Below are 16,239 nucleotides of genomic sequence, written 5' to 3'. Positions count from 1 at the left end.
TAAAATGCATAAACTGCAATACTTAGGATACTGAGGAATAACAAATTCAGGGCTGTGAAAGTTAGAGATGTAAATATAAACAACCCAAATATATTGAAATAACTTGAGTATACAGTTCCGACCTAAAAGCCTAATCTCTTTTCCCTAAGCGAGGGCATGGCGATGAAAGCCAACTCTGTCCATACAATGCCCTGAGAAGCACACCCCACCCCCATTACCTTGGTACAAAGGCTGAGGTTGCCAAAGCTCGACATGCAGCAGAGATCAATCAATCATGGACTTTTTAAAGAGCTGCCTATCACCCTGGAGGGTATCCAGGCACAAGATGGAGATTTTAGCAGGAACCCCCTCTAATGCCCTTTCTCCTACAAGATATTTTTATAGGGGACATGTTTATGTTCATTTACAGAAGCCTGGCGCAGGTATGCACCTAAGCACTGGACTGTTAAAGCAGTCTTAGGGCCGGCGATATACTGTGTGCCTCGCATTCCGCTCTTCTGATTCCGAAGAAAAGAACATGATGCAAAGTATGTCATCCATAGCACTGATAATGACGCTTTTGCAGAATAGTGGCTGATAATGAAATTAAAACAATACCACTAAAGGTATTAGAAAACAAAATGAATAAAAACAACATAGCCTGATAACTGGGTAAATGGGCACAGACAGCAAGCCTAAGCTAAGCTATCAGTGTTCCCAAGCAACTAACTAAAATGAACCCATCACACTCCACACCTGGTGAACGTGTGAAGGGAGATAAAACCAGGTGACACATGTGGCCCCTTGTAAGTTAGCAAGTTTGGTAGGCGAAGTTGCAAATGTTTTGCAATTTTATTTTAACTATTGGAGCTTTGGAGGGTAACAACATATTTGTAGTTTTAAAAAGTGAGTACCAGCTTCAAACCCACGCTGCTTCTACAGGAAACTGTTCCTAGTGTTTAGAGGGGCTCTCAAATCTCAAAATACTTTCTTTTACGGCTTCACTTCCACCTTAAACATTGGGGAAGGAACAAGGCAGCAGTAGGGACTATCACAATTTGTCACGATTGACAGATTATGATTATCTGACCTTGATGCCTGCCACATCTGTTTCCTGTGTGGGACGGGGGGGGGGTCGTCTCAGGCATTAAGCATTTGAAGGACTGCTGTGGAGAATACTTGAATGTGCAAGTGTGAGAGCAAACCTCTTCACTTTTCATGAATAATGCTGCATTTTCTCATTACATTCACAATGCATGTGAAAGGACAGTGATTGCTCAGCCTCCCTCCAACAACATGACATGCATATATGCCAAGTCTACCATTAGCTAAGGTGAGAGCCTGAATTGAGGCCCTCGTTGCAGCTAATGACTGCATTGAGCAAACATTTGCATGACTGACAGTCTTCTCGGAGGCAGGGCTTGCAGGACTTGGTCACACCAGTAGCTCCCCCAACCAATCAAAATTTAGAAGGGAGGAGGAGATGAAGTTATAGGAATGCATCAGTTCCCAGAAAAATTCAGGGGCATATTTTGAATACGTAACTCATTGCTGCCTTGCGGGTGGGATGCGTCAAAGAAACTTGCACTGCACTACGACAGAATCCAGTGAGATGAATGACCCATATTTATGGTATGGCACATCATCTCGCAAGCTACCAAGGTGCACAGAAAATCTGTGGGAAGGATACCGCAACACATTGCGGAAGTTGGGCTTACTATAAATGCAACTTTAACAATGCATCAAAAAACAGAGGTAAGGTGTTGGTTCTGAATGACGCAGCTGGCCTAATGTTTGGGGACTGATGTAATAGAGTGTGAAATTGTGGAAAACTCACCTTGTGAGTAGATACAAGTAAATGATGTAATGTAAAGTGGCAATTAATATGTTACCTACCCTTTGTATGTACCTACTCTTGGCTGGACTTAGGGACCCATTCTCATATGGATATGTGGTAATCCTGCCCTGTCCCTTACATTGAGAACACAGTGTCACACTGAATTGCTGCAATGGATGATAATATCAGAGGTGCCATGGTCCCAGGTTGGTCAAGGGGTCATACTACATGATTGTTAAATGTGTGGACCTACTACTAGTTGAGTGAATGGGAATTGCTTACTTATTACAGAGTATTACAGAGTGTTAAGTGACTCCAGCTGGCAAGATTCCTATTCCACAGCCACTGTGTCACTTTCTATGCCTGGGTTGCAGAGGCCCAGGCATTTGATGCATTACAGACTTACCCTGATGCATCTAAAAGATGCTTCACACATTGCCATCACTGTGTCAGTTGTAAGTAAGATTTTACAAAGGAATGTCTACCCTGCATCAATTAAAAACTGCGTTGCAAAGCCGGTTCAAGCGCAGGTATTTTCTGACACAGACCTACAAAAAGTAATGGCCAAATGCGTTGCCTTGTAAATATGGAGTACGGAATTCCCTGCCAGAGCATAAAAAATAATAGTGCAATGGTGGTGCAAGCTTCTTGTAAGAGGGTTGTAGAGGGTTGGGGTAAATTACCCATAATGCCTCAGGCACTTTTTAGGTAAGTGCCATGGACAGAAATAAGCAGGGTTATGGGCAGTTAAATTCAGGGACCTGTAAAAAGAGAGATTACAGAATTGTAATTCTGTACCATTGAATGCTTCAGCTCCAAGCACAGTATACGGCTGTTAGGGATAATACAAGCTTTGGTCTACACATGCCCGAAATGTGCTTACGTGTCACCGTTTTACACTCAGGTCCCACTGATTAGTTGTATAACGCAAAATGATTGGGCCCCGTCCAGAATTGATGTGTAGCACCAGACATCATACCTCACAGATATACATAGGTTTAAGACTGAATGGGGTCCCTCTGAATGGCATCATGGATCCCACCCCTAATGACACAGTGGAGACAGTCCTTCCAGGGCAATAGCTGCGTTAGTCTTCATGGAGTAATAGAAGAGACAGTCAACTCAATGGTGACGAGATGGGACATGTTCCCATAGTTCACAGGCTGACACCCATATTACAGATAGTATCTGCATAATTACAGTTGTATCTGAACGATGCAATGTTTAATTTAGCAAATCATTTGATAGAAAATAAACAACATTTTGAAATGTGCAACAAACCTCCCACAGCCAAAAACACAAGTAGCAGGAGAAATGTCATCATTGTTTCTGAAAAGGGAAAATAAAGGAAAGAGATTTGTAATTGTTTATGGTTTTGCTGTGCAGTACAACAAAAACGTAGGACTTAAAAAGGCAATATATCCTCAGCTATGAAGAAATGAGCCTAGTTCACAAACTCTTTTACATGATAGCATAGTTTGGGGAAGAACAAGGGCAGGAAACTAGACTGAGGCATTTTAGAGTCTTGTTCACTTTTTCTTTTTGCCTCTGCTTTCATGACCTTAAGAACAGGGATAGCTAATGCAGTTTCAGGGAAAGCAAAGGACAAGACAGGGGTAGTATCAGCTGCCCTGGGCTCTAAATGACAACTGTATTTATCTGGTGTAAACCTGGACATTTAGAAAACAGAAAACACCTTTTAAATATCTGCACTGCCTCAATACTGGCCTGAGGTCATTTGTTTCCTGGTCAGAAGAATCATTCTTTATGGAGTAAAAGGCTTATATGTCTGACCTGGGATACTTGAAGCAGGAAAAGGACATTTGGCATTTTTTGGATTGCAGGTAATTCTGTGATTTTAGTATGGAAAGCTAATTCTAACCATCTACCAGCAAAAGGTTCATAAAAGAAACATCCCCTTATATGCTGGAATTAGTCTGAAGAAAACTATAAGGAAAATGATAAACAGAAAAATTCAAGACGTGAGAGGTGAGGAGAGCGACTGCCGCTAGTTGCTGATTGAAGATATGGATCGAAAGATCAATTGCCAGAAGTTGTAGAAAAGGAGGCAAGGTCCCCTCAAGTGGTGGTAGGATAGGAGGTGTGGTAGCTTGTAGTGGTGGTACATGAATAGGTGTGGTAACTTGAAATGGTGGTCGAAGAGGAGGTAAGGTAGATTGAAGTGGCGGAATGAGAGGAGGTGCAGTAACTTGAAGTACTGGTAGAACAGAAGGTATGGTAGCCTGAAGTGGTGGTAGGAGAGGAGGTGTGGTAGCTTGTAGCGGTGGTACCAGAGTAGGTGTGGTAACTTGAAATGGTGGTCGAAAAGGAGGTAAGGTAGATTGAAGTGGTGGTAGGAGAGGAGGTATTGCAGCTTGAAGTGGTGGTATGAGAGGAGGTGCAGTAGCTTGAAGTGCTGGTAGAACAGATAGTGTGGTAGCTTTAAGTGGTGGTAGAAGAGGAGATAGGGTAGCTTGAAGTAGTGGTAGGAGAGGTGTTACTGCAGCTTGAAGTGCTGGATTTTTGGGGAGAGAAACCTTACAAGACAGTGATTATTGCATGTGGCAGCCATGGCTGGAGAAGATGGGTGTGGTATCTTAGGTGCTGCTCTGGCCAGCCGTATCTGAAAAAGTGATTTCGTGTCTGATGAGATTGTGGCTGACCACGGGCATCTGGGTTATTGGTTCTTGTGTGGTGTCTGTCAGTTCGGGGATTAGGAACAGTGCAGCCCCTTTAATCTTCCTCCTCCAACATAACACTAGCTATCTTGGTGCTGTAATTGGTTTTATAACATAACACAAATATAATGCAATTCTGTGTAATTTGATGACAGCCTCGCAAAGTCTCCACAGAGTCCCATTTACTTGTCTACAGTGCAATACAGTGCACTACAGAACATAACCTGGGTGTTTTTCAATTGATTTTAGGATACATTTCGAGGAGGTGCTTAGAGAGCCACATACATGACAAGATTGTACAGTCACTGTTTTGGTTAGTATATTTCATATGAAGGATTCATTTTTTCAGAAATTGTTTTCATATTGTTAACATAAAAATCTACATCCAGCATGTCACCCAATCCAAGGTCACTAGAATTCACATTGGATGTCGACCTCAACCTAAAAGAGCACATCACTGAGAAAACCAAGATGGCTTGATGCTAGCTCTCACTAAGGAAGAAAATAAAATCAGGACCCCCATAAGATTGACAGGACTCAGGGAGAGATTGGAGTTCATAAATCCTGCACAGCATTTCAGAACTGTGTACTAAAAATCATTCTCATATTCATTTAAATTCTGGGTGTTTCATATTATTTTTTCTTAACAGGGTGCTCACTTCAAATGCGTGTAATTGTGACTTAAACAAAAATGTTTGTGTGATGGTCAGCCAGTCGCAGCACAGCAGATTTGTGAATCCACAATGGATAGCAGGAGAAAGCTCTCTAGTCCCATTTAGAAAACGGAAACTCTGACTAACCAAAACTACACATAGATCTATACATTGGTATGTGCAACTGTCATATGCATTTTGCTTCTGCCTGCCACAGAAAATATGAGTTACAGTTATATTTTGTGAAGATGTGTTTAAAAATGCCAAAGTTATTAAGAAACAAAAAAAACAACTTTTCAATTGAAATTCTGGCACAACTATACCTAAATATAATTTGGAGGAAAGTTTGGTTGGGCCTTTTCTTTCACTGATATGTTCAGCTGTCCTTTGCATTTTGTTTTGACCCACCACAGCATACAGCATAGATATTAGACCTGACATCCTTGCCATGGCTCTCCCCTAACTTACCTCCAAGCCTCCTGTTTTGCTGATTTCAATTTTCTTTGGCTTTAGGACTGCTGACCCATGCTAAAGTGCTTGTGCTGTCTCCCAAAAACATGGTAGAATTGGTGTATGCCCAATTAGCTAATCTAATTTACTTGTAACTGCCTAATGAAGTGTCACCATCTGTGCCCAGGGCCTATAAACTGAATGCTACTTGTGGGCCTGAAGCACTGGTTGTACCATCCGCTGAAGAAGCCCTTTGCAGCCAGTGTGTGCAGTTTTAAATGGCAATTTCAACTTGGCAAAATAACCTTTTGCCAGGCCCAAACCGTAATTTTTAACGCAAATAAGCCAGCCTTAAAGTAGGCCCTGGACAGCACAGAGAGCAGGTCATATGAAATTAAAAAGTATAACACATACTTTTAAGTTTTAAATGTCCTGGTAGTGACAAAACTCTTAAATTTGTTTTTCACTACTGCAAGGCCTATCTCTCCCATTAGATAACATTAGGCTTACTGTTGGAAATGGCCTTTCTGCAGCGTCACCCCCAAACATTTTGCCTTCCTCCTCCTGTTTTTCTGACCTCATTTTTGCTGGCTTTAGGACTCTGCACACTTTACCACTGCTAAAAGTGAATGATAATTGAGCAGATTAATCGTCTGGTCAAATGCAAGAGCCGAAAAATGAAACAAGGCTTCATCCTCTAAAAAGAGTTCTTGAAGCATTCATATTTTGTGCACATCTGCAACCTAGACAGCCCTTCAAAGGTCAGCTTTCCGAAAGTTATGCTTCCACTACTTAATTTGGGTGGTAAGCTGTTGGGTTTGGCTCCAGTCCAGAGTGAAGGGAATTTTTTGTTTTGTTTTCGCTGCTGATAAAACAATACAAAAGCAGTCAGTAGAACTGAGCAAACAAAATCTGTTGTAACTTTTTGGTTCTTTTATATTATCCACCAAAATCATTCTTAAAAAGATCTTATTCGAACTACTTTGACTAAAGGCACTATTGCTTAAAAATATAGAGATCTATTTGCATCATTCATATCTGACTGAAATGTCAGTTTTCATAAACATAGGTTGGGGTTTGGACATGTTGCTGGAGTGCAGTAACGCACACATATCCTCTACTACTGTCTTAATGTGCCTAGTCTTTGTTTTGCTTTATGCCTCTTTCACGCATGAAAGCATTCTGTGTAGTTCAGAAAGGTTTAGGTTGATGACTAGCCGGCATCCATGATACAACCATAGCCAGGGATTCATTGTGGCATCTTGGAGGTTTCACTGCCCAGACATCCAAAATGATTGCTTGTGTATTAGGGTTTAAGTTGGCTATTCGGAAATATTAAGACACCTAGCACCAAATGTATAAAAGTTTTACGTCACCCTTGCACAATACAAGGTGAGACATGGCCACGCAATGCCATTATTCAGATCTACCAAACCAGTCAAGGCCACCTTGCATGGCCGTGCGTGGCTCGGCGAATCTGGTGTAACGAAAGGCAGTGCCAGTTGCTGCCTTGGGCTACACTCTATGGTGGCGGCCTTACATGGCTGGAGTGTGGCTGGAATCAACTCGTCTTCATATGCATTTTCAGATTTATCAGCACTGGTAGACCTGGCAATGTCACTTACTGGTAATCTTCATTACTCCTGGTCCTGATGTCCTCGTCACATTTATCACTGGTGAGATATTCTATCTTATGCACAGAACAAAAATGAACAGATGAATGCTAGTGCCCTCCCCTCTTGCTGGAGGCTACATAGGCAGCAATTACTCAGCATTCCACCTGAACTACCAAGCTCCCATACATATGAAGGCTGGCAGCCGAGGAGGGAGAAGGACAGGCGTAAGGAATGGGAAAAGGACATCAGGACCAGGAGTAATGAAGACTGACAGCAAGTAATAGGACTTTCCCACTTTATCAGTCACTTGACCAAGCAGTTGATTTTTTTAGCTTACCAAAGCTGGAGTTCAGGGCTGGTCTTCCAGGGGGGTTGCAGATTCCTCGCAGGAGTTGAAGGTGGTGTCCATTTCTGAGGTCTATGGGGCTGCCACCTGGGCTTCTCCTAATACTTTTGTGAAACATTATAGGTTACAGAATGTGTTATGTGATGATGCCAACTTTGGGATGGGGATGTTGCATTCCGTTGTTGATTTCTCTTGATTTCTGTTTTGGATTAATCACTTATGGTACTGCATGTTCGTAAGGAATCTGCTTTTTTATGTTTTTCTGCTTCTTCTTTGGTTTCATATGAAGGCCAGAGAGTTTGCTTTGGTATTCTCACTAGTGATGAAGGGGAAGAGGACAAGGGGACCTAGAGCTAATTCTTCCAAATTGTTCACCGTCTCACCAGAGGCACAAGCAGAAATATATTCATTTTTCCTTTTTGTTTCCTCTTACTAAGTGTACTGCATTTTGAAGAACAATTAGAAAGAGAAAAATGCCTCTGATTACTGTTTTTGTGCAGGAAGGTGCGTGTGGCAGTCAGCCAGTCACAGCACAGCAGATTTGTGAATCCACAATGGATGGCAGGAGAAACATCTCCTGTCCCATTTAGAAAATGGAAACTCTGACTAACCAAAAGTACACATATATTTATACATTGGTATGTGCAACTGTCATATGCATTTTGCTTCTGCCTGCCACAGCATACATGAGTTACAGTTATATTTTGTGAAGATGTGTTTAAAAATGCCAAAGTTATTAAGAAACCAAAAAAACAACTTTTCAATTGAAATTCTGGCCTAACTATACCTAAATAAATATACTCGGAGGAAATTTTGGTTGGACCTTTTCTTTCACTGATATGTTCAGCTGTCCTTTGCATTTTGTTTGACCCACCACATCATACAGCATAAATATTAGACCTGACATCCTTGCCCTGGTTCTCCCCTAACTTGTCTTCCATCCTCCTGTTTTGCTGACTTCAATTTTTGTTGGCTTTAGGACTGGTAACCCGTGTTAAAGTGCTTGTGCTCTCTCCCAAAAACATGGTAGAATTGGTGTATGCCCAATTAGCATATGTAATGTACTTGTAATTGCCTAATTAAGTGGCACTACCTGTGCCCAGTGCCTATAAACTGAATGCTACTAGTGGGCCTGCAGCACTGGTTGTACCATCCGTTTAAGAAGCACTTTAAACATGTTTAGGTCTGCTATTGCAGCCAGTGTGTGCAGTTTTAAATGGCCATTTCAACTTGGCAAAAAAACCTTTTGCCAGGCCCAAACCTTCCTTTCTAATGCATATAAGCCACCCTTAAAGTAGGCCCTGGACAGCACAGAGGGCAGGTCATATGAAATTAAGAAGTATAACATGTACTTTTAAGTTTTAAATGTCCTGGTAGTGACAAAACTCTTACATTTGTTTTTCACTACTGCAAGGCCTGTCTCTTTCCCAATAGATAACATTAGGCTTACTGTTGGAAATGGCCTTTCTGTACGGTCACCCCCAAACATTATGCCTTCCTCCTCCTCTTTTTCTGACCTCATTTTTGCTGGCTTTAGGACTCTGCACACTTTACCATTGCTAATCAGTGCTAAAGTGCATATGCTCTCTCCGTAAAACATGGTGACATTGGCTCATACCCAATTGGTTTATTTAATTTACTTGTAAGTCCCTAGTCAAGTGCACTACATGTGCCCAGGGCCTGTAAATTAAATGCTACTAGTGGGCTGCAGCACTGGTTGTACCACCCACATATGTAGCCCCCTACACATGCCTCAGGCCTGCCATTGCAGGGCCTGTTGCAGATTCACTGACACTTTGACTTGGCATTTAAAAGTAATTGCCTAGCCTTAATGTCCCCTATTTCTGCATATAAGTCACCCTGAAGGTAAGCCCTAGGAAGCCCATAGGGCAGGGTGCTATATAGGTAAAAGGCAAGACATGAACATGTGTGTTCTACATGTCCTGGTAGTGTAAAACTCCTAAATTTGTTTTACACTGCTGTGAGGCCTGCTCCTTTGTTAACATAGCATTAAGGCTACCTTCATATACTCTTTGAGTGGTAGATCCTGATCTGAAAGGAGTAGCCAGGTCATATTTAGTATGGCCAGAATGGTAATAGAAAGTCCTGCTGACTGGTGAGGTAGGACCTAATATTACTATTTTAGAAATGCCACTTTTAGAAAGCGAGCATTTCTCTACACTTAAATCCTTCTGTGCCTTACAATCCACGTCTGGCTAGGTTTAGTGACAGCTCCCTTGTGCATTCACTCAGACAAACCCCAAACACAGGATGCTCAGTCACACTCGCATACACCTGCATATTGAATGGGTCTTCCTGGGCTGGGAGGGTGGAGGGCCTGACCCTTACATGTCAAAGGACAGTAGCCTGCCCTCACACAATGATCTGCCACAACCCCTACTGGGACCCTGGCAGACAGGATGGAACTCCACCGCTCTGCTCAATAGGCACTGGCCACTGTACCCCGCATACAGAAGACCTCAGCTGGAGGAGAATACTTTGCCTACCTTGAGGGCGAAGAGCTGGATCACCTTGTCTCTTCATCTGAGGCAGTCACCATTGTTACCTCATTTCAGGAAGGACCTTAAGACCTGGCTCTTTGCCTGAATCACAGAGGATCCAACCCCTCCCATAGCGCCTTGAGATCTTTACGAGTGAGTAGGTGCACTTTATAAGATTTGATTGACTGATTGAAGTGCATTAGCAAACTGTCATCATTCACAGTGAGGGGAGACAATGGATTGAAGAAGGCTAACCAATTACAAAGACATTATATGGCAGGTTGTGACAGTGGCATTTTGTAGTGATACTTTACGAACATGGTACGTGCTCAACACAGATTAGCAATAATTAGGACGCTGTCTTCTTATCATGAAGACCCAGACCCAGACCTTCAGACTCAGGCTGTCTGTGAATAAGTGTCTGAGTCTTCAAGATAAGAAAAAAGCAAGTTAATCACTAATCTATATTGAACATGTACCAGACTGAAATAATGATAAACATCTTTGGCATCTTGTACATGGACGGACACCGTTAACACAACAGGGTAAGATTATAGAGACTCTCGGGTGGAGATAGGGTGTGCCATCTAGAGCAGCTGACTTTGGACCTGGAGACCCAGGCTTGACACCTGGCCGCAGAACAACATCCTGTGGTTTGTAGCGAATCACTCAATCACCCAATCGCCCCAATCCTACAAAAGTGTGTAATTAGTCCGGTCTGTTTTCCTGGAGGTAAGAGCTCGCTACGCAGAACAGCACTAACCAGCTCTGGTGCATTTGCATTCCTAATGAACAACGAAGTCAGAGGAACAGACAGAGGTGAACAGCTTGAAGCTGCATCAAATTAGCCACTGGAATGGCCATAGAAAAAATATATAAATAAGATATTGTTCCAGTCAGGGCCGGCTCTAGTGCAGTGTGGCTGTGCCATCGCACCCGACTGACTTTGGGTGGGGGCTCTTGTTTGCAAGTATATTATGGTTTTAAAAGTACCTGCTGCCACATCACTTTCCTACAGCAGTTTTCAGGCAACATTAAAAAAGTCAAGATAACGCTGTTGATTAATGTTCTTCCTGGAGACAGATCGGAGTTTTGTCTAGTGGAACTTTTTACTCATCATAAAGTAGGGGAGAGGGTTAATATGCCTGTTGCAAACAGCGTGTACCACACAGATCACAATAGCACATTTCATGTAGAACGTTTTTACTTATTATTTTTACTGGTTACTGCTTTTGCCAGCGATATTCTTTTGTACTTGCAGTTAATATGTTAAAATACTAATATTGAACAGTGAGCTATTAATTATCATCAAGAGCTGCATGCAAACTGTATAGATTAGAGCATTATCATTTCCCCCACTCTTTCATTCTTCTAATGTTGCAAAAAGGTATAATTTGGGTAGAAATCAATTATTATTATTAAGGAGAACCCCCAACCCTGGTGTTACCTTTAAAATCTGAGTTTGTACCTTTCCAGACCAAGCACTTTTAAACCATACTGCCTACCAGTGTTGATGACAAGTGCCCCCTACAACTTGTAGTCCTCTTTCCCTTGTAACATTTCCTATACACTGACTGGCAAACACAATGGATCGTCTCTGTGTAATGTATATGGAATGTAAAGTGCTCTGACATCCTGCACTGTTATGACAGGTGCTATAAAATGAATTAAATGCATCTGAGAGAGAGATTAGGGAGACTTGAGGGGCACTGTTAAAGGGTGGTAGTGAAGGAATCCATGGTGGGGGGCGCCAACAAATATTCTTACCCTGGGTGCCACCAGGGCTAAAGCCGGCCCTGGTCCCAGTAGCCATGCCACTGTAATACACTTCTTTTCAGGTGAGTGAGTAATGTACACAGGAAAATGCCACCGTTCAGGGAGCATGCTAAGCATCTCTCTCATGCTCAATGTGTGCCGTGACAGCTGGAAGCTAAAAGTCAACGATAATTGAGCAGATGAATCATCTGGTCAAATGTAAGACCCATAAATGAAACAAGGCTTCATTCTCTAAAAAGAGTTCAAGAAGCATTCATATTTTGTGCACATGTGCAACCTAGACAGCCCTTCAAAAGGCTGCAAATCCACCAACCATGACAGCACACCCAATAGGTCTCCCCAGGAGAATCCCTGCGACCCCTCCACATGGACTCCACTCCAGCTATGAGGCTCTCTCAGTCTCCACCACCTCTTGGGCGGCTAGTATTTCTCATAATATGCACTTTATGATCCTATTTTAAAAGTATACTTTCAGCTACCAAACTTTTTAAGGCACATGCATGCCTTGCTTGAGTCACCAGAATAAACATGCAAGATTTCCCATTCACACCATCAGAGCAGTACAATATTTCAACACACTTTGAGCTTCAGAAGAAAGGGCAGCTTTCAGGAAGTTATGTTTCCACTACTTAATTTGGGTGGTAAGCTGTTGAGTTTGGCTCCAGTCCAGAGTGAAGGGAATTTTTTGTTTTGTTTTCGCTGCAGATAAAACAATACAAAAGCAGTCAGTAAAACTGAGGAAACAAAATCTGTTGTAACTTTTTGGATCCTTTATATCATCCACCAAAATCATTCTTAAAAGGACCTTGTTCATAATACTTTGACTAAAGGCACTAATGCTTAAAAATATAGAGATCTAATTGCATCATTCATATCTGACTGAAATGCCATTTTTCATAAACATAGGTTGGGGATTGGACATGTTGCTGGACTGCAGTACCGCACACATATCCCCTACTACTATCTTAATGTGCCTAGTCTTTTTTTTGCTTCACGCATCTTTCACGCATGAAAGCATTCTGTGTAGTTCAGAAGGGTTTAGGTTGATGACTAGCAGGCAGCCATGATACAACCATAGCCAGGTATTCATTGTGGCATCTTGGAGGTTTCACTGCCCAGACATCCAAAATTATTGCTTGTGTATTAGGGTTTAAGTTGGCTATTCGGAAATATTAAGACACCTAGCACCAAATGTATCAATGTTTTACGTCACCCTTGCATAATACAAGGTAACACATGGTCACACAATGCCAATATTCAGATTTACCAAACCAGTCAAGGCCACCTTGCATGGCCGTGCGTGGCTTGGTAAATCTGGTGTAACGAAAGGCAGTGCCAGTTGCTGCCTTGGGCTACACTCTATGATGGTGGCCTTGCATGGCTGGAGTGTGGCTGGAATCAACTCGTCTTCAGATGCATTTTCAGATTTATCAGCACTGGTAGACCTGGCAATGTCACTTACTGGAATCTTCATTACTCCCGGTCCTGATGACCTTGTCACATTTATCACTGGTGAGATATTCTATCTCATGCACAGAACAAAAAAGAACAGAGGAATGCTTGTGCCCGTCCCCCTCCTGCTGGAGGCTTCATAAGCAGCAATTACTCAGCATTCCCCCTGAACTACCAAGCTCCGATACATATGAAGGCTGGCAGCCCAGGAGGGGAGGGACGGGCGTAAGGAATGGGAAAAGGACATCAGGACCAGGAGTAATAAAGACTGCCGGCAAGTAATAGGACTTTACCACTTTATCAGTCACTGGACCAAGCAGATGAGTTTTCTGGCTTACTCTGTCGGGAGCACCTCTCCGGCTGGAGTTCAGGGCCGGTCTTCCAGGGGGGTTGCTGATTCCTCGCGGGAGTTGAAGGTGGTGTCCATTTCTGAGATCTATGGGGCTGCTACCTGGGCGTCTCCTAATACTTTTGTGAAACATTACAGGTTACAGAATGTGTTATGTGATGAAACCAACTTTGGGTTGGGGATGTTGCATTCCGTTGTTGAGTTCTCTTAATTTCTCTTTTGTATAAATCACTTATGGTACTGCATGTTCGAAAGGAATCTGCTTTTTTATGTTTTTCTGCTTCTTCTTTGGTTTCATATGAAGGCCAGAGAGTTTGCTTTGGTATTCTCACTAGTGATGAAGGGGATGAGGACAAGGGGACATAGGGCTAATTCTTCCGACTTGTTCACCGTCTCACCAGAGGCACAAGTAGAAATATATTAATTTTTCCTTGTTGTTTCCTCTTAATAAGTGTACTGCATTTTGAAGAACAATTAGAAAGAGAAAAATGCCTCTGATTACTGTTTTTGCCATGCTTACATCACAGTTACCCTTGCACCACGGCGCAAGAGTGCCTGCATTGGTGCAAGGCAGCACACTGTGTGCCAGCACCAGGAGAGGACAGTAATGTGCCATATAATGATAGACATGGCACATTCTTGAGCTTTCCCTTTCATCCATCGCAGCGCAACAAGGTGTCTTACTCTGATGCATTGCAAGAAACATTGATAAATCAAGCTCCTGTGTGCAGATGTGTCTGTCTAGTGAGCAAGCACCAAGGGCTAGTCCTACTTGTTGGACCACCCTGGAGCGGTTGAAGTAAAGAAATGTGCTTCATGTTTTCCGATCCTGGGTTTGTTAGGAGAAGGTTCCAAACACTTGGAATGGATTGACTTTCATCCAGAGTGTTTACAGCAAAAGAAAAAGATTCAGAATGCAACAGTCTGCAGGAGATGAGAAGGTTTGTAAGACTGAAAGGCAAGTCAATTATCGCTCAGAGTGCTATGCAAAGAATTGTGAACTGGACGTAATGGTGGGGCTTATTTACAAACCCCTTGAACTGCCGGAGATTTACTTTTTGTGATGCCCCAGCGGCGCGTAGTGCAGACCCATATCTAAAAGGCCATGTAATGCCGCTTTGTGTGGCTTTTCATAGACTCATAAATATTGTGTAAGGCAGTGCAGTGCACATCACTGCGTTGCCTTACACCGCATCAGTGAGGCGTACCATGGGCGTTGTGGTGGGTGTTCCCAAGTAGCGTCAAGAGTTTTGACACATTCTTAGATTTACAAGAATCCATAAATCTAGGAATGCTTCAAAACTGCATGCCTCCCTACAGCAGACGCAATGAGAAGAAATATCTTAATTTCTCCGAATTTTTTCCGCTTTCTATGTGGGCTCCATGCACAACAGTGTCTCAGACACTGTTGCGATTCTCAACTGGGTGCAAGGGACCTGCCTCATCAATATTCATGAGGCAGGTCGCAATTTGCAACATATTGTAAATGGCATGCACTCACAGGGATGATGGCCTGCTGGGGTCAGCAGACCACCATGTCTGGGATAGCTTTTTAAATAAAACAATTTTTTTTTTAATTAATTTTTAATTCAGCCTGTTTTCCTTAAAGGAAAACAGTATGTATTTCAAAAATAAAAATTAAAAGAGTGCATGGGACCACTGCCTGCTCTTAAAAAATATTGCTACCCATTTTAAAAAAGGGGAAGAGGTCCCCTATGAACCCCTTCTCGTTTGTGAATGGGTTACCACCTCCTTCACAGAGTCGGTAAAAGATTAATGTTTGCGCCCGCATTCTGGTCCCAAAATCTTTATGCATGCCCCTGTAACTCGTTATTAGGAAGGGATGCCCTCAATATGCCTGTCCCTAATACCGACTTGCAAACCCTATTTTGCGATTCAGTAATTTGTTACTGAATTGCCAAAAATAGGGTTAGTTCATGTCAAAAGGCTACTTAGCAGTCCTAAACAAACCCAATTCGCCGTTTGCAACTGCTGAAAACTTCCGGACAGGTGGCCGATGAAAAGAGGTAAATGCTTCCCTGGATTGGTTTTGGGCAGGAAGATGTCCCTTTCTGCACAAATACAATCCTGCATGCAGCGCCGACAGCCTTGCACCATGTTCCAAGGGTGCCTGCATTGGCACTTGGCAGCAGTTTGTGTGCCAGCGCAGCTCGAAGGGACATAAATGCACTGCGCCTTGTAAATATGGTGCATTTCTGCCCTTACGAATTGGCGTGGGGCAGCGCAGCAGTAAGGCTTGTGGCGCTGCCCTATGTCAATTCCTAGTAAATAGTTTCTATAGTACGCTGCTTTAGTATATTTTGATATCATTGTATAGTTTTACAGTTTAATGATAGTGACTATAACAGGTGAAATAAATTCCACTTTTTCATTAGAAACAGGTTTTCTATTTGAAATTGTATGATGCTGCATGTTCACTGCTTTCCAGGCATCCAAGGCATTCACGCAGTTATTGTGCCCTACGATAGGAGGCAGAAGAGTTTTTAATTGCTTGGATTCAGACTGAATATCAAATAGGCAGCCCTTGTCTCTTTAATGTGCCCATAATAAGAGTTTAACTAATATTTTAGTCTGACCCAGA

The 16,239-nt window shown here is 42.5% G+C and overlaps 1 protein-coding gene across 1 annotated transcript in view; it reads right to left on the bottom strand.

Annotated features, from left to right (window-relative positions):
• The window catches only part of LOC138288467 (C-type lectin galactose-binding isoform-like), a 112,376-nt gene that overhangs the window by 74,005 nt on the left and 22,132 nt on the right, over positions 1 to 16,239 (bottom strand). The window contains exon 2 of the mRNA XM_069230022.1: positions 3,098 to 3,145. The gene's annotated coding sequence lies outside the window, so the exon portion shown is untranslated. The remainder of the gene's footprint in view (positions 1 to 3,097; positions 3,146 to 16,239) is intronic.

Source organism: Pleurodeles waltl, chromosome 4_1 (genome assembly GCF_031143425.1).
Source record: "Pleurodeles waltl isolate 20211129_DDA chromosome 4_1, aPleWal1.hap1.20221129, whole genome shotgun sequence".
NCBI classification, from domain to species: Eukaryota; Metazoa; Chordata; class Amphibia; order Caudata; family Salamandridae; genus Pleurodeles; species Pleurodeles waltl.
Note: the sequence above shows the minus strand (reverse complement) of the source record. Positions and strands in the feature narration are given on the sequence as shown.